Source organism: Pristiophorus japonicus, chromosome 19 (genome assembly GCF_044704955.1).
Source record: "Pristiophorus japonicus isolate sPriJap1 chromosome 19, sPriJap1.hap1, whole genome shotgun sequence".
In the NCBI taxonomy this organism is placed as follows: Eukaryota; Metazoa; Chordata; class Chondrichthyes; family Pristiophoridae; genus Pristiophorus; species Pristiophorus japonicus.
This window is the reverse complement of record NC_091995.1, coordinates 99,300,417-99,322,834: the sequence shown is the minus strand read 5'-3', so window position 1 is coordinate 99,322,834 and position 22,418 is coordinate 99,300,417. Positions and strand designations below refer to the sequence as shown.

Here is a 22,418-nt window from a genome sequence, read left to right as displayed (position 1 = left end):
AAGATCATGGCTGATCTGGCCGTGGACTCAGCTCCACTTACCCGCCCGCTCCCCGTAACCCTTAATTCCCTTATTGGTTAAAAATCTACCTAGCTGTGATTTGAATACATTCAATGAGCTAGCCTCAACTGCTTCCCTGGGCAGAGAATTCCACAGATTCACAACCCTCTGGGAGAAGAAATTCCTTCTCAACTCGGTTTTAAATTGGCTCCCCCGTATTTTGAGGCTGTGCCCCCTAGTTCTAGTCTCCCCGACCAGTGGAAACAACCTCTCTGCCTCTATCTTGTCTATCCCTTTCATTATTTTAAATATTTCTATAAGATCACCCCTCATCCTTCTGAACTCCAACGAGTAAAGACCCAGTCTGCCCAATCTATCATCATAAGGTAACCCCCTCATCTCCGGAATCAGCCTAGTGAATCGTCTCTGTACCCCCTCCAAAGCCAGTATATCCTTCCTTAAGTAAGGTGACCAAAACTGCACGCAGTACTCCAGGTGCGGCCTCACCAATACCCTATACAGTTACAGAAGGACCTCCCTGCTTTTGTACTCCATCCCTCTCGCAATGAAGGCCAACATTCCATTCACCTTCCTGATTACCTGCTGCACCTGCAAACTAACTTTTTGGGATTCATGCACAAGGACCCCCAGGTCCCTCTGCACCTCAGCATGTTGTAATTTCTCCCCATTCAAATAATATTCCCTTTTACTGTTTTGTCTGCCCACTTTTTTAAACAGAGGCGTTACATTAGCTGCTTTCCAATCCGATGGTACCTCCCCAGAGTCCAGAGAATTTTGGTAGATTATAACGAATGCATCTGCTATAACTTCCGCCATCTCTTTTAATACCCTGGGATACTGAGACCAATATTGGTCGCCTTTTGCAATCGGGAGGAATTTCCAAAAGTTTTTGCTAAAATTGACCTGAGATTCTTCCTGCCCCGGGACCAGGGAAGGTGGAGCAGGTTGTAGGAGGCTGCACCTTCTGACAGACAGGATGAGTGTGAATGACCTGGGGCTTTCTGTTCCACTGCTCAGATCATTGACCCACCGTCACCCGGGAGGTGAGCTCAGGCTGCAGTTCCCTGACTGGCCGCTGGGCGGGGCTGAACTGGGCTGCAGTTCCCTGACTGGCCACTGGGTGGGGCTGAGCCGGGCTGCAGTTCCCTGACTGGCCGCTGGGCGGGGCTGAACCGGGCTGCAGTTCCCTGACTGGCCACCGGGCGGGGCAGGGCCGGGCTGCAGTTCCTTGACTGGCCGCTGGGCGGGGCTGAGCCGGGCTGCAGTTCCCTGACTGCATAACATAAAAGGGAATACATAGAAACAGAGAAAATAGGTGCAGGAGTAGGCCATTCGGCCCTTCGAGCCTGCACCACCATTCAATAAGATCATGGCTGATCATTCCCTCAGTACCCCTTTCCTGCTTTCTCTCCATACCCCTTGATCCCCCTTAGCCATAAGGGCCATATCTAACTCCCTCTTAAATATATCCAATGAACTGGCATCAACAACTCTCTACGGCAGGGAATTCCATAGGTTAACAACTCTGACTGAAGAAGTTTCTCCTCATCTCAGTCCTAAATGGCTTACCCCTTATCCTAAGACTGTGTCCCTTGGTTCTGGACTTCCCCAACATCGGGAACATTCTTCCCACATCTAACCTGTCCCATCCCGTCAGAATCTTATATGTTTCTATGAGATCTCCTCCATCCTTCTAAACTCCAGTGAATAAAGGCCCAGTTGATCCTGTCTCTCCTCATATGTCAGTCCCGCCATCCCTGGAATCAGTCTGGTGAACCTTCGCTGCACTCCCTCAATAGCAAGAACGTCCTTCCTCAGATTAGGAGACCAAAACTGTCATGTATCTCACATTACTGTACATAACTGTATCTTACCATGCTATACATGACTGTAACTATTTATGACCTGTAACCACCAGCATATCTTACCACCAGGGGTGCACTTGCAGAGACACTGCATACCTGTTCCACACAGGTATATAAAGACAGGTCTCAGGCAAGTGTGGCATTCGAGAGCTGTGAAATAAAGGTGCAGGTCCTGAGTGACCTTGACTTCAGCATGTGCCTCGTGTGAGTCTGTACTGCAGGGACAGGACTTTACAGTGGCGACGAGTTACGGGATTACAGAATCCACAGAATGGCGACCAATGGCTCAGATGAAAAATACAATGTTGGAGATAATTTATAGAAAGGCTCCAGCAAAGCTCTGTGACCAAAGACTGGTTAGGCGACGATAAGGCAGACAAGAGAAGAGCCCTTCACAAGGGTCGACACCAAACTAAGGACCTATACCAAAGAAATCATCCCAGTCCTTGGCAGCGCCATGCTCTCAGTCACACACAAAGGGATGGTGAACCGACTTCCCCTGTGGCTTGTCCCCGGAGATCTCCCAGCACTGCTGGGGAGAAGCTGGTTGGCAAAATTAAATTGGAAATGGGATGATGTTCACGCCGTGTCATCAGAGGAACGGACCTCCTGCTCAACAGTTCTAAGTCGATTTGAACATCTCTTTCAGCCAGGTGTGGGCACCTTCAAAGGGGCTAAAGTTAAAATCTACATCACACAGGATGCTAGACCGGTCCATCACAAGGCTAGAGCTGTGCCCTATGTGATGAGGGAAAAGATTGAACATGAACTAGACAGGCTTCTGCGGGAAGGCATTATATCACCTGTGGAATTTAGCGACTGGGCAAGTCCCATCGTCCCAGTCATGAAGCCTGATGGATCCGTACGAATCTGTGGGGACTACAAATCTACCATAAACAGAGTCTCCCTACAGGACCAGTACCCGCTGCCCAGAGCAGAGGACCTATTTGCCACATTGGCTGGAGGAAAACTTTTCTCGAAACTAGACCTCACATCTGTGTACATTACGCAAGAACTGACCGAAGAGTCTAAGCTACTCACCACCATCAACACACATCGAGGCCTTTTCATATACAATTGATGCCCATTCAGCATCAGGTCAGCAGCTGCTATATTCCAGCGCAACATGGAGAGTCTGCTCAAGTCCATCCCGGGGACGGTTGTGTTTAAGGCGACATACTTATCAAGGGCAGGGACACCGACTCCCATCTCAGCAATTTGGAGGAAGTACTAAAGCGGCTGGATCGGATAGGCCTAAGAGTTAAGAAATCCAAGTGTCTGTTTCTCGCGCCCGAAGTTGAATTTTTGGGCAGAAGGATTGCCGCTGATGGAATCCGCCCAACAGAGTCCAAAACAGAAGCAATTCGCCTGGCACCCAGGCCCCGGAATGTCTCAGAACTGCGCGCCTTTCTCGAGCTACTCAATTACTTTGGGAACTTTATGCAGAACTTAAGCATGCTGACGGAGCCTCTCCACGTGCTACTCAGAAAGGGTTGTGATTGGTTTTGGGGGGACGCCCAGGAACGCGCCTTCAATAAGGCACGCAACCTTCTGTGTTCCAACAGTGTTTTTTTTTGATCCAGGTAAAAAGCTAGTTCTTACATGCGATGCGTCAGCGTATGGGGTCGGGTGCATTTTGCAACATGTCAATGGTGCGGGTAAATTACAACCCATAGCTTATGCCTCCAGGTCACTTTCGTGGGCGGAGCGCGGGTACGGTATGGTGGAGAAGGAGGCGCTCGCGTGCGTGTATGGTGTCAAAAAGATGCACCAATACATTTTCGGGGCCAAGTTCGCGTTAGAAACCAACCACAAGCCCCTCACGTCCCTCCTATCCGAGAGCAAGGCAATAAACGCCAACGCCTCGCCGTGCATTCAACGGTGGGCACTCATGCTGGCGTCCTACGGCTATACCATAAGGCACAGACCAGGCACAGACAACTGTGCCGACACGCTCAGCAGGCTACCCCTGGCGACCACCGAAGGGTCTGATGAACAGGACTGTGAGATAGTCATAGCAATCAATGCCTTTGAGTCCACAGGTTCGGTCATGATGGCTCGTGAAATCAGAGCCTGGACGACCAGCGACCCCACGTTATCCTTAGTCAAATGATGTGTCTTAACTGGTGACTGGGCAGAGGCTCGCAATGCCTGCCCCGAGGAGATCAAACCTTTCCATTGACGCATGCATGAAGTGTCACTACAGGCAGAGTGCCTGATGTGGGGCAGCCGAGTAGTTATGCCTCTGCGAGGCAGAGAGGCATTCGTCCGGGAGCTCCATCGCGAGCACCCGGGGATCGTTCTCATGAAGGCTAAAGCCAGATCCCACGTCTGGTGGCCTGGCATTGATGCGGACTTGGAGCTCTGTGTCCGAAGGTGCACCATTTGTGCCCAACTCAGTAATGCCCCCAGGGAGGCCTCCCTGAACCCCTGGCCCTGGCCCACCAAACCGTGGTCGCGGGTGCACGTAGACTATGCGGGCCCATTCATGGGCAAAATGTTCCTCGTAGTCGTCGATGCATTTTCAAAGTGGATCGAGTGCACCATTTTAAACTCGAGCACCACCTCCACCACTGTGGAGAGCCTTGGAACTATGTTTGCAACGCACGGAGTTCCTGACATATTGGTCAGTGATAATGGTCCGTGCTTCACCAGCGCAGAATTCCAAGATTTTATAGTTGACCATGGCATAAATCACGTTAAGACGGCACCGTTCAAACTGGCCTCAAATGGCCAGGCGGAGCGAGCAGTGCAAATCGTTAAACAAGGCATGCTTAAAATCCAAGGTCCCACGCTGCAGAGCCGCCTGTCGCGACTGCTGCTGGCATTCATTGACTGGGGTTCCCCCCACGCAATTATTGACGAAACGGACCTTAAAGACAAGGCTCTTGTTAATCCTCCCAGACATGCATGAAATCGTTGAGGCAAAGCGTCGTAAGCTAACCGAGTACCATGACTGAAATTCGAGGGGGAGGTGGAATGAGATAGGGGACAAAGTGTTTGTGCTAAACTATGGCAGGGGTCCCAAATGGCTTGCGGGGACAGTAACAGGCAAGGAAGGAAACAGGCTACTGGTGGTACAAATGGACAATGGCCAAACCTGCCGGAGGCATGTAGACCAAGTAAAAAGTAGATTTACCAACAACACTGCAGAACCAGAGGCAGACTACAATGTGGAATTCACACCACGCCTGGTGGACAGACAGAGGGAACAACTCGAGGAAAGGGCAGTCTCAACAGACAGCCCAGGTGAGATACCAACAATCATACTGAACGAAACAGACAGCCCAGGCGAGATACCAACAATCACACCGAAAGAAAAACAGGCACCAAGGCAAACAACTGAACCACAACTAAGACGCTCCACGCGAAAGCGTAGACCACCTGAGAGACTGAACCTATAAAGACAATAAGACCTTGGGGGAGGGTGATGTCATGTATCTCACATTACTGTACATAACTGTATCTTACCATGCTATACATGACTGTAACTAATTATGACTTGTAACCACAAGCATACCTTACCACCAGGGGTGCACTTGCAGGAGACACTGCATACCTGTTCCACACAGGTATATAAGACAGGTCTCAGGCAAGTGTTGCATTTGAGAGCTGTGAAAAAAAGATGCAGGTCCTGAGTGACCTTGACTTCAGCATGTGCCTCGTGTGAGTCTGTACTGCAGGGACAGGACTTTACAAAAACTGAACACAATATTCCAGGTGAGGCCTCACCAAGGCCCTGTACAACTGCAGTAAGACCTCCTTGCTCCTATACTCAAATCCCCTCGCTATGAAAAATGTAGACATATACTAAACGAGGAAGAGGAGGGGTGGGACTTATTCAGGACCAAAAAGGAGACCTACACCTTGAGGCAGAGGACATGGCTGAGGTACGAAATGAGTACTTTGCATCTGACTTTATCAAGGAAGAAGATGCTGCCAATGTCATAGTAAAGCAGGAGGTAGCTGAGATGCTGGATGGGATAAAAAATGATAAAGAGAAAGTACTAGAAAGGTTGGCTGTACTTAAAATACATAAGTCATAGCGAAAGGCCCATGCTTTCGTATGCCTCAGTAAATACATCGCCTATGTCCTGAAGTTCAGCCTCTGTATGTGCGCAGACGACAGAGGTTGGGGTGGTCTTGGACCTGGCCTGGAGACGGCGAAGGTTAAACAGCTTCCCACTGGTTCTGTAGTTTAGTTCCACTCCAGCGGGGAGCTTGTTGATTGTGAGGTGGAGCATGGCGGTGAGGAAGATTGAGAAGAGGGTTGGGGCGATGACGCAGCCCTGTTTGACCCTGGTCCGGACATGGATTGGGCCTGTAATGGATCCGTTGGTAAGGATCACGGCCTGCATGTCGTCGTGGGGCAGGCGGAGGATGTTGACGAACTTTTGGGGGCATCTAAAATGGAGGAGGATGCTCCATAGACCCTCACGGCTGACAGTGTCAAAGGCCTTTGTAAGGTCGAAGAAGGCCATGTATAAGGGCCATGTATAAGGACCATGTACAGTAGACACCTCAAGTTGCTGTACAAATACCACTAACGATGTCGTCGCAAGATCCTACAAATCCCCTGGGAGGACAGATGCACCAACATTAGCGTCCTCGACCAGGCCAACATCCCCAGCATTGAAGCACTGACCACACTTGATCAGCTCCGCTGGGCGGGCCACATAGTCCGCATGCCAGACATGAGACTCCCAAAGCAAGCGCTCTATGCGGAGCTCCTTCACGGCAAATGAGCCAAAGGTGGGCAGAGGAAATGTTACAGGGACACCCTCAAAGCCTCCCTGATAAAGTGCAACACCCCCACTGACACCTGGGAGTCCCTGGCCAAAGTCAGCCCTAAGTGGAGGAAGTGTATCCGGGAGGGCGCTGAGCACCTCGAGTCTCGTCGCCGAGAGTATGCAGAAATCAAGCGCAGGCAGCGGAAGGAGCGTGCGGCAAACCAGTCCCACCCACCCCTTCCCTCAACCACTGTCTGTCCCACCTGTGACTGACTGTGGCTCTCGTATTGGACTGTTCTGCCACCTAAGAACTCATTTTAAGAATGGAAGCAAGTCTTCCTCGAATCCGAGGGACTGTCTATGATGACATGTCACCAGGACCGAATGGGATGCATCCTAGGATGCTGAGGGAAATAAAGGTGGAAATTCACAATTCAAAATTTGCAGATGACATAAAGCTTGTAAGTATAATGAACAGTGAGGAGGCCAGTGATAGACTTCAAGAGAACATAGAAACATAGAAAATAGGTGCAGGAGGAGGCCATTCGGCCCTTCGAGCCTGTACCGCCATTCAATATGATCATGGCTGATCATTCCCTCAGTACCCTGCTCCTGCTTTCTCTCCATACCCCTTGATCCCTTTAGCCACAAGGGCCACAGCTAACTCCCTTTTGAAGATATCCAACAAACTGGACTCAACAACTTTCTGTGGTAGAGAATTCCACAGGTTCACAACTCTCTGAGTGAAGAAGTTTCTCCTCATCTCGGTCCTAAATGGCCTACCCCTTATCCTTAGACTGTGAGCCCTGGTTCTGGACTTCCCCAACATCGGGAACATTCTTCCTGCATCTAACTTGTCCAGTCCCGTCAGAATTTTATATGTTTCTATGAGATGCCCTCTCATTCTTCTAAACTCCAGTGAGTATAAGCCTAGCCGATCCTGTCTTTTTTCATATGTCAGTCCTGCCATCCCAGGAATCAGTCTGGTGAACCTTCGCTGCACTCCCTCAATAGCAAGAACATCCTTCCTCAGATTAGGAGACCAAAACTGCACACAATATTCAAGGTGTGGCCTCACCAAGGCCCTGTACAACTGCAGCAAAGACCTCCCTGCTCCTATACTCAAATCCTCTCGCTATGAAGGCCAGCATGCCATTTGCTTTCTTTACTGCCTGCTGTACCTGCATGTCTCCCTTCAGTGACTGATGTACCATGACACCCAGGTCTCTTTGCACCTCCCCTTTTACTAATCTGTCACCATTCAGATAATATTCTGCCTTCCTGTTTTTGCCACCAAAATGGGTAATCTCACATTTATCCACATTATACTGCATCTGCCATGCATTTGCCCACTCACCTAACTTGTCCAAGTCCCCCTGCAGCCTCTTAGCATCCTCCTTGCAGCTCACACTGCCACCCAGCTTAGTGTCATCAGCAAACTTGGAGATATTTCACTGAATTCCTTCGTCTAAATCATTGATGTATATTGTAAATAGCTGGGATCTCAGCACTGAGCCCTGCGGTACCCCACTAGTCACTGCCTGCCATTCTGAAAAGAACCCGTTTATTCCCACTGTTTTCTTCCTGTCTGCCAACCAGTTCTCTATCCACGTCAGTACATTACCCCCAATACCATGTGCCTTAACTTTGCACACACTTCTCTTGTGTGGGACCTTGTCAAAAGCCTTTTGAAAATCTAAGTACACCACATCCACTGGTTCTCTCTTATCCACTCTACTAGTCACATCCTGAAAAAACTCTAGAAGATTTGTCGAGCATGATTTCCCTTTCATAAATCCATGCTGACTTGGACAGATCCAGTCACCGCTTTCGAAATGCGCTGCTATTACATCTTTAATAATTGATTTCCGCATTTTCCTCACCACCGATGTCAGGCTGACCGGTCTATAATTCCCTGTTTTCTCTCTCCCTCCTTTTTTAAAAAGTGAGGTTACATTAGCTACCCTCCAATCCATAGGTACTGATCCAGAGTCTATAGAATATTGGAAAATGACCACCAATGCATCTACTATTTCTAGAGCCACTTCCTTAAGTACTCTGGGATTCAGACTATCAGGCCTTGGGGATTTATTGGCTTCAGTCCCATCAGTTTCCCTAACACCATTTCCTGACTAATAAGGATTTCCCTCAGTTTCTCCTTCCCGCTAGACCCTCGGTCCCCTAGTATTTTCGGGAGGATATTCGTGTCTTCCTTAGTGAAGACAGAACCAAAGTATTTGTTCAATTGGCCTGCCATTTCCTTGTTCCCCATTATGAATTCACCTGATTCTGACTGCAAGGGACCTACATTAGTCTTCACTAATCTTTTTCTCTTCACATATCTATAGAAGCTTTTGCAGTCAGTTTTTATGTTCCCTGCAAGCTTACTTTCATACTCTATTGGACCCCTCCTAATTAGACCCATAGTCCTCCACTGCTGAATTCTAAATTTCTCCCAGTCCTCAGGTTTTCTGCTTTTTCTGGCCAATTTATATGCCTCTTCCTTGGATTTAACACTATCCCTAATTTCCCTTGTTAGCCACGGTTGAGCCACCTTCCCCGTTTTATTTTGCTCCAGACAGGGATGTACAATTGTTGAAGTTCATCCATGTGATCTTTAAATGTTTGCCATTGTCTATCCACTATCAACCCTTTAAGTATCATTCACCAGTCTATCCTAGCTAATTCACGTCTCATACCGTCGAAGTTACCTTTCTTTAAGTTCAGGACCCTAGTCTCTGAATTAACTGTGTCACTCTCCATCTTAATGAAGAATTCTACCATATTATGGTCACTCTTCCCCAAGGGGCCATGCACAACCAGATTGCTAATTAATCCTCTCTCATTACAGAAGTCCCAGTCTAGGATGGCCAGCTCTCTAGTTGGTTCCTTGACATATTGGTCTAGAAAACCATCCCTAATACACTCCAGGAAATCCTCCTCCACAGTATTGCTACCAGTTTGTTTAGCCCAATCAATATGTAGGTTAAAGTCACCCATGATAACTGCTGTACCTTTATTGCACGTGTCCCTAATGTCCTATTTGTTGCCATCCCCAACCTCACTACTACTTTTGGTGGTCTGTACACAACCCCCACTAACGTTTTCTGCCCTTTGGTGTTTCACAGCTCTACCCATACAGATTCCACGTCATCCAAGCTAATGTCCTTCCTTACTATTCCTCTTTAACCATTAATGCTACCCCACATCCTTTTCCTTCCTGTCTTTCCTTCCTGAATATTGAATACCTCTGGATGTTGAGTTCTCAGCCTTGGTTACCCTGGAGCCATGTCTCTGTAATCCCAATTACATCATATCCGTTAACAGCTATCTGCGCAGTTAATTCATCCAGCTTATTATGAATGCTCCTCGCATTGAGACTCAGAGCCTTCAGGCTTGTTTTTTTAACACTCTTTGTCCTTTTTAGGATTATGTTGTAATGTGGCCCTTTTTGATTTTTGCCCTTGATTTCTCTGCCCTCCACTCTTGCTTTTCTCCTTCCTACCTTTTGCTTCTGCCCCTTTATACTTCCCTCTGCCTCCCTGCATAGATTCCCATCCCCCTGCCGTATTAGTTTAACCCCTCCCCAACAGCACTAGCAAACACTCCACCTAGGACATAGACAGGCTGGTGGAATGGGTGAACACGTAGCAGATTAAATTTAAGGCAGAAAAGTTCGAAGTAATACATTTTGGTAGGAATCATAGAATCATAGAAAATTACGACGCCGAAGGAGGCCATTTGGCTCATCATGTCCATGCCGGTCGAAAAAGAGTTACCCAGCCTAATTCCACCTTCCAGCTCTTGGTCCGTAGCCCTGCAGGTTATGGCTCTTTAAGTGCACATCCAAGTACTTTTAAAATGTAGTGAGGGTTTCTGCCTCTATCACCCTTTCAGGCAGTGAGTTCCAGACCCCCACCACTCTCTGGGTGAATTTTCTTTTCCTCATCTCCCCTCTAAATCTTCTACCAACTACTTTAAATCTATGCCCCCTGATTATTGACCCCTCTGCTTAGGGAAATAGATGCTTCCTGCCCAGTCTATCTAGGTCCCTCATAATTTTATACACCTCAATTAAATCTGCCCTCAGCCTCCTCTGTTCCAAAGAAAACAACCCCAGCCTATCCAATCTTTCCTCATAGCTAAAATTCTCCAGTCCTGGCAACATCCTGGTAAATCTCCTCTGTACCCTCTCCAGTGCAATCACACTGAGGAAGAATGAGGAGAGGCAATATAAACTAAAGGGTACAATTCTAAAGGGCGTGCATGACCAGCAAGACTTGGGGGTATATGTGCACAAATTCTTGAAGGTGGCAGGGTAGGTTGAGAAAACGTTGAAAAAAGCTTATGGTATCCTGGGCTTCGGAAATAGAGGCATAGAGTACAAAAGCAGGGAAGTTATGAAGAACCTGTATAAAACACTGGTTCAGCCTCAAATGGAGTATTGTGTCAAGTTCTGCGCACCGCACTTTAGGAAGGATGGGAAGGCCTTAGAGAGGGTGCAGAAAAGATTAATGAGAATGATTCCAGGGATGAGGATAGACTGGAGAAGCTGGGGTTGTTCTCCTTGGAGCAGAGAAGGTTGAGAGGAGATTTGATCGAGGTGTTTAATATCATGAGGGGTCTGGACAGAGTCAATAGCGAGAAATTGTTCCCATTGGCGGAAGGGTCGAGAACTGGAGGACACAGATTTAAAGTGATTGGCTGAGCCGGATTGCAGTTCCCTAAGTGGCAGCTGGCGGGAGCTGAATCGGGCTGGAGTTCCTTGACTGGCCGCTAGTGGCGGGGCTGAGCTGGCTGCAGTTTCCTGACTGGCCGCAGGAGGCGGGGCTGAGCCGGCTGCAGTTTCCTGACTGGCCGCAGGAGGCGGGGCTGCAGTTCCCTGACTGGCCGCAGGAGGCGGGGCTGCAGTTCCCTGACTGGCCGCAGGAGGCGGGGCTGAGCCGGCTGCAGTTTCCTGACTGGCCGCAGGAGGCGGGGCTGCAGTTCCCGGTCCGGCCGCAGGAGGCGGGGCTGAGCCGGCTGCAGTTCCCGGTCCGGCCGCAGGTGGCGGGGCTGATCCGGCTGCAGTTCCCTGACTGGCCGCAGGAGGCGGGGCTGAGCCGGCTGCAGTTCCCGGTCCGGCCGCAGGTGGCGGGGCTGATCCGGCTGCAGTTCCCTGACTGGCCGCAGGAGGCGGGGCTGAGCCGGCTGCAGTTCCCGGTCCTGCCGCGGATGGCGCTGTCCTGCACTCTCTGCCGGCCGGCCGCCATTTTGTGACCGTGCTCCGCCGTGGCTCCGGATCCGGCTTCTCTCGCTCGGTAAGTCCCGCCACCGCCTGGGGTCTCCGCGGCTCCCGTGCTTTCTACACCCTGGGCGTCCCTCTGTGCCCGCCCCGGGCTCTCCCGCTGCTCGGCCGCGGCGCTGGGCGGCCCAGACTCGGCTTCCGGGCGGCGGTGACCGGCGAGGCCGAGGCTGTGCGGCCTGGGTCCGGCTGTGGGGGTTTGAGGAGGGGAAAGGTCGAGGCCCGGGCCTGAGACCTGGGGAGTGACTGGTTGTGGATCCTGAGGGTGAGGAGCAGCATTCCCTGCCGAATGCCAACGCGGCGTCGCCTCGGCAACGGTGCCTTCAAACCCAGGGTGGCATCGTTACCGCGGGCAACAGTGCTGGGGGCCCACCGTCTCTGTCGCCACACGGCCAAGGGATAAACGCCGCGAGAAGAGAGGGCGCTGGGACCCCACAGGACGGGGGGGGGGGCGCTGGGACCCCACAGGATGGGGGGGAGCTGGGACCCCACAGGATGGGGGGGGGGGAGAGGCTGGGACCCCACAGGACGGGGGGGGGGGCACTCAGACCCCACAGGATGGGGGGGGGGCTGGGACCCCACAGGATGGGGGGGGGAGAGGCTGGGACCCCACAGGACGGGGGGGGGGCACTCAGACCCCACAGGATGGGGGGGGGGCTGGGACCCCACAGGATGGGGGGGAGCTGGGACCCCACAGGATGGGGGGGGGGCTGGGACCCCACAGGATGGGGGGGGGCTGGGACTCCACAGGATGGGGGGGGGAGAGGCTGGGACCCCACAGGACGGGGGGGGGGGGCACTCAGACCCCACAGGATGGGGGGGGGCTGGGACCCCACAGGATGGGGGGGAGCTGGGACCCCACAGGATGGGGGGGCTGGGACTCCACAGGACGGGGGGGGACTCGAACCCCACAGGACGGGGGTGCTGGGACCCCACAGGATGGGGGAGGGGGCACTGGGACCCCACAGGACGGGGGGGGCTGGGACCCCACAGGACGGGGGGGGGCACTCGGACCCCACAGGACGGGGGGGGGCACTCGGACCCCACAGGACGGGGGGGGGGGGTACTCGGACCCCACAGGACGGGGGGGGCACTCGGACCCCACAGGACGGGGGGGCACTCAGACCCCACAGGACAGGGGGGGGGGGCTGGGACCCCACAGGATGGGGGGGGGGCTGGGACCCCACAGGATGGGGGGGGGCACTCAGACCCTGAGGACGGGGGAAGACTCGGACCCCACAGGACGGGGGGGGCACTCAGACCCCACAGGACAGGGGGGCTGGGACCCCACAGGATGGGGGGGGCACTCAGACCCCACAGGACGGGGGGGCTGGGACCCCACAGGGCTGGGAGCACGGACCCTATAGGATGAGCCGATCCGGCCACATCTCCACCTACAAGGTCTGCAGAGCCCACCCTGAACGCTGGGTTATTTGGGATGGTTTTAATTTCTCCATGTCAGGAACAGACCCTCGGTCTCAGAGAGAGGAATGGGGGAAACTGTGTGGGCTCCGCTCTGAGATTCTTCATGCCCTTACTGCACTCATGCTGATTGTTTGAGTGTAGCTGGTGACAATGAAAAAGAAAGAGAAATACTGTCAGTCCAAGCACTTACATTGCATCTTATTGTCTGGAGAGATCTCAAAGTGTTTCACGTCAAATGAGTCACTTTCTAGAGTGCAGCTGCTGTTGTATTGTAGGGAAACCAAAGGCGACAAAATCGGTTCTGTACATTGGCAAGTCACCAACTACAATCATAGTAACTCACAATCTTCACAGAGTGATTCACAAGTATGTTCCTCACAGCCAGATGTAATGAGCAGCGAGGAACAGTAATTCAAATTCTGATTGTACACTCAGTGTGATTTGGAATCAGAATTTTTATCCCTCAACATAATTCGGTTCAATAAAATTAAAATGCACACACATGAAAGTTTGCCGACGGCCCTACGGCACAGGACAGGCCCCGCGGCACAGGACAGGCCCCGCGGCACAGGACAGGCCCCCTCGGCACAGGACAGGCCCCCTCGGCACAGGACAGGCCCCCTCGGCACAGGACAGGCCCCCGCGGTTCAGGACAGACCCCCCTCGGCACAGGACAGGCCCCCGCGGCACAGGACAGACCCCCCTCGGCACAGGACAGGCCCCCTCGGCACAGGACAGGCCCCCTCGGCACAGGACAGGCCCCCGCGGCACAGGACAGACCCCCCTCGGCACAGGACAGGCCCCCTCGGCACAGGACAGGCCCTGGCAGCAAAAATAAACAGAGTGTTGCTCAGGACTTTTTTTACTCTCTTTTTACAACTTACAGAAAGTGTGTTGCCTCTGTAACGCTCATTGAGTACACTCTCGTGAAGTTAAGAACATAAGAATTAGGAGTAGGCCGTACGGCCCCTCGAGCCTGCTCTGCCATTTACTAAGATCATGACTGATCTAAAGTTCACAACAGAACGCCCGCTTCATTGCAACAACTTTTGCCATCTTAGTAACAAGGCTTTCCTCTTGTTCTGAAATAAAATCACTGTTTTGGTCAGGGTTTTGTAACACAGTAGTTTATTCTGTTACATTGCCCTATTTGTGAGGGGCAAAGGTTTGGATTTGATTGATTGGGATCACAGTCGTTGCAGTTTGTGGGGGGTTGTGAGACTCACCACATAAACTGTTTACCAGTAGAATGCACTAATGGTGACTTGTGTGCGAGATTAGTGAGTAACGATATTCAAAGCGCACTCTGAGTGACTGCAGATCCTGTGGTGAGGGGGTTGCGGCATTCCATGTAGTGCACAGTAACCAATGACATTGTGAACCTCGGAGAGCCAATCTTCCATTGTTTTATTGGATGTGCCTCAGATCAGAGACTGTTCTCTCAGCTGTCGAGGAATTCTCCAGAGTAAGACCCTGAGTGACTCCTGTGTTTCTGCTTTGAGAAAAATACTTGGAAGGGATGGGTGGAGGTGCGGGGGTACTGGGAACCTAACTGAGTAACAAACGCACATTTGCACTGAACCCCACAAACACAGAGTAAAGAACAAGACTTTTAAAGTAAAAACAGACAATGCTGGAAATCCCAGCGGGTCAGGCAGCATCTGTGGAGAGAATCAGAGTTAACGTTTCAGGTCAATAACCCTTCGTCAGAACTGCATCCGCAGTATTTTTTTTCTTTATTAAGACTTTTAAAGATGCGCTTGTGGGAAGTGGATCTGATCACCCCTCTCCCCGATGGTACCTTGTGGTGCAAGAACCAGCCAAGGCCCAGCTTTGATCCCAGGTCTGAGTCTGTCTGGTGACTGGAGCTGTGATTACTCATTAAATCTGTGAAAGATTCCATGGCACTATTCGAAGAGTAAGATTGTCCTGGCCAATGGTTATCTCTCAACTAACATCCAAAAAGAACAACTGATCTGCGCACTTATTTCATTGCTTTTTGTGAGATCTTGTACACAAATTGGCTGCTGTATTTCCTCCATCATCATCATCATAGGCAGTCCCTCGGAATTGAGGAAGACTTGCTTCCAATCTTAAAATGAGTCCTTAAGTGGTTAAACAGTCTCTGTCACAGGTGGGACAGACAGTGGTTGAGGGAAGAGGAGGGTGGGACAGGTTTGCCGCATGCTCCTTCCGCTGCCTGCGCTTGGTTTCTGCATGCTCTCGGCGACGAGACTCGAGGTGCTCAGCGCCCTCCCGGATGCACGTCCTCCACTTAGGGCGGTCTTTGGCCAGGGACTCCCAGGTGTCGGTGGGGATGTTGCACTTTTTCAGGGAGGCTTTGAGGGTGTCCCTGTAATGTTTCCTCTGCCCACATTTGACTCGTTTGCCATGAAGGAGTTCCGAGTAGAGCATTGCTCTGGGAGTCTCGTGTCTGGCATGCGGACAATATGGCCTGCCCAGCAGATTTCCTACAATACAGCAGTGACTACACTTCAAAACAATAGCATTTCATTGGCTGTAAACGGGACTTCCTGAGGCCGTGAAAGGCACTATATAAATTCAAGTTCTTTCTTCCTGTCTAGTGATTGTAGCTGGGTTTACTCGTAATGTTTGGTGCAGTGAGCTGTGTTTACTAAAAAACATCTGGAGATTAAGATGTATTTGTTGGTGGTATCTAGTGACTGGGGCTGTGATTACAGCAATATCTGGTGACTAGAGCTGTGATTACCAGCAATATCTAGTGACTAGAGCTGTGATTAACAGCAATATCCAGTGACTAGAGCCGTGATTAACAGCAATATCCAGTAACTAGAGCTGTGATTACAGCAATATCTAGTGACTAGAGAAGTGATTGCCAGCAATATCGAGTGACGAGAGCTGTCATTAACAGCAATATCTAGTGACTAGAGCTGTGATTAATAGCAATATCCAGTGACTAGAGCTGTCATTAACAGCAATATCTAGTGACTAGAGAAGTGATTACAGCAATATCTAGTGACTAGAGCTGTGATTAACAGCAATATCCAGTGACTAGAGCTGTGATTAACAGCAATATCCAGTGACTAGATCAGTGATTACAGCAATATCCAGTGACTAGAGCTGTGATTAACAGCAATATCTAGTGACTGGAGCTGTGATTAACAGCAATATCCAGTGACTGGAGCTGTGATTAACAGCAATATCCAGTGACTGGATCAGTGATTACAGCAATATCCAGTGACTAGAGCTGTGATTGCCAGCAATATCCAGTGACTAGAGCTGTGATTGCCAGCAATATCCAGTGACTAGAGCTGTGATTAACAGCAATATCCAGTGACTAGATCAGTGATTACAGCAATATCTAGTGACTAGAGCTGTGATTACAGCAATATCTAGTGACGAGAGCTGTGATTGCCAGCAATATCCAGTGACTAGAGCTGTGATTAACAGCAATATCCAGTGACTAGAGCTGTGATTAACAGCAATATCCAGTGACTAGATCAGTGATTACAGCAATATCTAGTGACTAGAGCTGTGATTGCCAGTAATATCCAGTGACTAGAGCTGTGATTACAGCAATAGCCAGTGACTAGAGCTGTGATTGCCAGCAATATCCAGTGACTAGAGCTGTGATTGCCAGCAATATCTAGTGACTAGAGCTGTGATTAACAGCAATATCCAGTGACTAGAGCTGTGATTAACAGCAATATCTAGTGACTAGATCAGTGATTACAGCAATATCTAGTGACTAGATCAGTGATTACAGCAATATCTAGTGACTAGAGCTGTGATTGCCAGCAATATTCAGTGACTAGATCAGTGATTACAGCAATATCCAGTGACTAGAGCTGTGATTACAGCAATATTTAGTGACTAGAGCTGTGATTACCAGCAATATCCAGTAACTAGAGCTGTGATTAACAGCAATATCTAGTGACTAGAGCTGTGATTATAAGCAATATCTAGTGACTAGAGCTGTGATAGAAAAATAGAAACATAGAAAATATGTGCAGGAGTAGGCCATTCAGCCCTTCTAGCCTGCACCGCCATTCAATGAGTTCATGGCTGAACATGCAACTTCAGTACCCCCTTCCTGCTTTCTCGCCATACCCCTTGATCCCCCTAGTAGTAAGGACTTCATCTAACTCCCTTTTGAATATATTTAGTGAATTGGCCTCAACAACTTTCTGTGGTAGAGAATTCCACAGGTTCACCAATCTCTGGGTGAAGAAGTTTCTCTTCATCTCGGTCCTAAATGGCTTACCCCTTATCCTTAGACTGTGACCCCTGGTTCTGGACTTCCCCAACATTGGGAACATTCTTCCTGCATCTAACCTGTCTAAACCCGTCAGAATTTTAAACGTTTCTATGAGGTCCCCTCTCATTCTTCTGAACTCCAGTGAATACAAGCCCAATTGATCCAGTCTTTCTGGATAGGTCAGTCCCACCATCCCGGGAATCAGTCTGGTGAACCTTCGCTGCACTCCCTCAATAGCAAGAATGTCCTTCCTCAAGTTAGGAGACCAAAACTGTACACAATACTCCAGGTGTGGCCTCACCAAGGCCCTGTACAACTGTAGCAACATCTCCCTGCCCCTGTACTCAAATCCCCTCGCTATGAAGGCCAACATGCCATTTGCTTTCTTAACCGCCTGCTGTACCTGCATGCCAACCTTCAATGACTGATGTACCATGACACCCAGGTCTCGTTGCACCTCCCCTTTTTCTAATCTGTCACCATTCAGATAATAGTCTGTCTCTCTGTTTTTACCACCAAAGTGGATAACCTCACATTTATCCACATTATACTTCATCTGCCATGCATTTGCCCACTCACCTAACCTATCCAAGTCACTCTGCAGCCTCACAGCATCCTCCTCGCAGCTCACACTGCCACCCAACTTAGTGTCATCCGCAAATTTGGAGATACTACATTTAATCCCCTCGTCTAAATCATTAATGTACAATGTAAACAGCTGGGGCCCCAGCACAGAACCTTGCGGTATCCCACTAGTCACTGCCTGCCATTCTGAAAAGTTGCAATTTACTCCTACTCTTTGCTTCCTGTCTGCCAACCAGTTCTCAATCCACGTCAGCACACTACCCCCAGTCCCATGTGCTTTAACTTTGCACATTAATCTCTTTTGTGGGACCTTGTCGAAAGCCTTCTGAGAGTCCAAATATACCACATCAACTGGTTCTCCCTTGTCCACTTTACTGGAAACATCCTCAAAAAATTCCAGAAGATTTGTCAAGCATGATTTCCCTTTCACAAATCCATGCTGACTTGGATCTATCATGTCACCTCTTTCCAAATGCACTGCTATGACATCCTTAATAATTGATTCCATCATTTTACCCACTACTGAGGTCAGGCTGACCGGTCTATAATTCCCTGTTTTCTCTCTCCCTCCTTTTTTAAAAAGTGGGGTTACATTGGCTACCCTCCATTCGATAGGAACTGATCCAGAGTCAATGGAATGTTGGAAAATGACTATCAATGCATCCGCTATTTCCAAGGCCACCTCCTTAAGTACTCTGGGATGCAGTCCATCAGGCCCTGGGGATTTATCAGCCTTCAATCCCATCAATTTCCCCAACACAATTTCCCGACTAATAAAGATTTCCCTCAGTTCCTCCTCCTTACTAGACCCTCTGACCCCTTTTATATCCGGAAGGTTGTTTGTGTCCTCCTTAGTGAATACCGAACCAAAGTACTTGTTCAATTGGTCTGCCATTTCTTTGTTCCCTGTTATGACTTCCCCTGATTCTGACTGCAGGAGACCTATGTTTGTCTTTACTAACCTTTTTCTCTTTACATATCTATTGAAACTTTTGCAATCCGCCTTAATGTTCCCTGCAAGCTTCTTCTCGTACTCCATTTTCCCTGCCCTAATCAAACCCTTTGTCTTCCTCTGCTGAGTTCTAAATTTCTCCCAGTCCCCGGGTTCGCTGCTATTTCTGGCCAATTTGTATGCCACTTCCTTGGCTTTAATACTATCCCTGATTTCCCTTGATAGCCACGGTTGAGCCACCTTCCCTTTTTTATTTTTACGCCAGACAGGAATGTACAATTGTTGTAGTTCATCCATGCGGTCTCTAAATGTCTGCCATTGCCCATCCACAGTCAACCCCTTAAGTATCATTCACCAATCTATCCTAGCCAATTCACGCCTCATACCTTCAAAGTTACCCTTCTTTAAGTTCTGGACCATGGCCTCTGAATTAACTGTTTCATTCTCCATCCTAATGCAGAATTCCACCATATTATGGTCACTCTTCCCCAAGGGGCCTCGCACAATGAGATTGCTAATTAATCCTCTCATTTCACAACACCCAGTCTAAGATGGCCTCCCCCCTAGTTGGTTCCTCGACATATTGGTCTAGAAAACCATCCCTTATGACTAGAGCTGTGATTAACAGCAATATCTAGTGACTGGAACTGTGATTACAGCAATATCTAGTGACTGGAGCTGTGATTACCAGCAATATCCAGTGACTAGAGCTGTGATTAACAGCAATATCCAGTGACTCGATCAGTGATTACAGCAATATCTAGTGACTAGAGCTGTGATTGCCAGCAATATCCAGTGACCAGAGCTGTGATTAACAGCAATAACCAGTGACTAGATCAGTGATTAACAGCAATATCTGGTGACGAGAGCTGTGATTATAGCAATATCTAGTGACTAGAGAAGTGATTACAGCAATATCTAGTGACTAGAGCTGTGATTAACAGCAATATCCAGTGACTAGAGCTGTGATTAACAGCAATATCCAGTGACTAGATCAGTGATTACAGAATATCCAGTGACTAGAGCTGTGATTAACAGCAATATCCAGTGACTGGATCAGTGATTACAGCAATATCCAGTGACTAGAGCTGTGATTGCCAGCAATATCCAGTGACTAGAGCTGTGATTGCCAGCAATATCTAGTGACTAGAGCTGTGATTAACAGCAATATCCAGTGACTAGATCAGTGATTACAGCAATATCCAGTGACTAGAGCTGTGATTAACAGCAATATCTAGTGACTGGAGCTGTGATTAACAGCAATATCCAGTGACTAGAGCTGTGATTAACAGCAATATCTGGTGACTAGATCATTGATTACAGCAATATCCAGTGACTAGAGCTGTGATTACCAGCAATATCGAGTGACTAGATCAGTGATTACAGCAATATCTAGTGACTAGAGCTGTGATTATAGCAATATCGAGTGACTAGATCAGTGATTACAGCAATATCTAGTGACTAGAGCTGTGATTATAGCAATATCGAGTGACTAGATCAGTGATTACAGCAATATCTAGTGACTAGAGCTGTGATTATAGCAATATCGAGTGACTAGATCAGTGATTACAGCAATATCTAGTGACTAGAGCTGTGATTATAGCAATATCGAGTGACTAGATCAGTGATTACAGCAATATCTAGTGACTAGAGCTGTGATTATAGCAATATCCAGTGACTAGAGCTGTGATTACCAGCAATATCCAGTGACTAGAGCTGTGATTACCAGCAATATCCAGTGCCTAGAGCTGTGATTACCAGCAATATCCAGTGACTAGAGCTGTGATTATGTAATATCAAGTGACTAGAGCTGTGATTACCAGCAATATCTAGTGACTGGAGCTGTGATTATGCAATATCTAGTAACTAGAGCTGTGATTATCAGCAATATCCAGTGACTAGAGCTGTGATTACCAGCAATATCCAGTGACTAGAGCTGTGATTAACAGCAATATCCAGTGACTAGAGCTGTGATTAACAGCAATATCCAGTGACTAGAGCTGTGATTGCCAGCAATATCTAGTGACTAGAGCTGTGATTAACAACAATATCCAGTGACTCGATCAGTGATTACAGCAATATCAAGTGACTAGAGCTGTGATTACCAGCAATATCCAGTGACTAGAGCTGTGATTACCAGCAATATCCAGTGACTAGAGCTGTGATTACCAGCAATATCTAGTGACTGGAGCTGTGATTGCCAGCAATATCTAGTGACTAGAGCTGTGATTAACAGCAATATCCAGTGACTCGATCAGTGATTACAGCAATATCAAGTGACTAGAGCTGTGATTACCAGCAATATCTAGTGACTCGAGCCGTGATTACAGCAATATCTCGTTACTGGAGCTGTGATTATCAGCAATATCTCGTTACTGGAGCTGTGATTACCAGCAATATCTCGTTACTGGAGCTGTGATTATCAGCAATATCTCGTTACTGGAGCTGTGATTACCAGCAATATCTAGTTACTGGAGCTGTGATTACAGCAATATATGGTGACTCGGGATGTGTTAACTACCGGTATCTACGTAAGAACACAATGAATGGGAGCAGGAGCAGGCCATTTGGCCCCTCGAGCCTGCTCCGCCATTCAATAAGACCAGACGTTTGATTACCAGCGATAACTAGTGCTGGGAGCTGTGGTTAATAGTGACTTCTGATGATTGGCGATGTGTTTATTGGGCTCAGCTAGTGACAGGAATGGATAATTGAAGATAAAGATGGCAGGCGAGAATGAACGTTAAAAGGCAGAGAGATTAAGGATTCGGAAAGTATAAGATAAACAGATTCGAAGTGGAAATGGTAACACTGCTGGCTGGGTGACTGAGCCAGAAAGACTTGTTTCATACATAACTTTTTGTGGGGATGAAGGTTAGCTGTGAGTTTGTGACTAAAGGGCATTGGCGAGGCCACACCTGGAGCACTACGTAAGTTTTGGTCTCCTTATTTAAGGAAGGATGTACTTGCATTGGAGGCAGCTCAGAGAAGGTTCACTAGGTTGATTCCGGAGATGAAGGGGTTGTTTTATGAAGAAAGGTTGAGCAGATTGGGCCTGTACTCATTGGAGTTTAAAAGAATGAGAGGTGATCTTATTGAAACGTATAAGATTCTGAGGGGGCTGGACAGGGTAGATGCAGAGAGGATGTTTCCCCTTGTGGGGGAATCTAGAACTAGGGGGCATAGTCTCAGAATAAAGGGTCACCCATTTAAAACGGAGATGAGGAGGAATTTCTTCTCTGAGGGTCGTGAATCTGTGGAATTCTCTACTTCAGAGCTCTGGGTCATTGAATATATCTAAGGTGGAGATAGACAG

The 22,418-nt window shown here is 48.9% G+C and overlaps 1 protein-coding gene across 3 annotated transcripts in view; it reads left to right on the top strand.

The window, feature by feature from the left end:
- Positions 1–11,846: 11,846 nt before the first annotated feature.
- Positions 11,847–22,418, top strand: part of LOC139230100 (CCR4-NOT transcription complex subunit 3-like) — a 126,728-nt gene continuing 116,156 nt past the window's right edge. For 2 of the 3 annotated variants that reach the window (XM_070861918.1, XM_070861916.1), the window contains exon 1: positions 11,850–11,916. The gene's annotated coding sequence lies outside the window, so the exon portion shown is untranslated. Of the gene's footprint in view, positions 11,917–22,418 lie in introns of all 3 variants that reach the window. The other variant, XM_070861917.1, reaches the window with a different exon arrangement.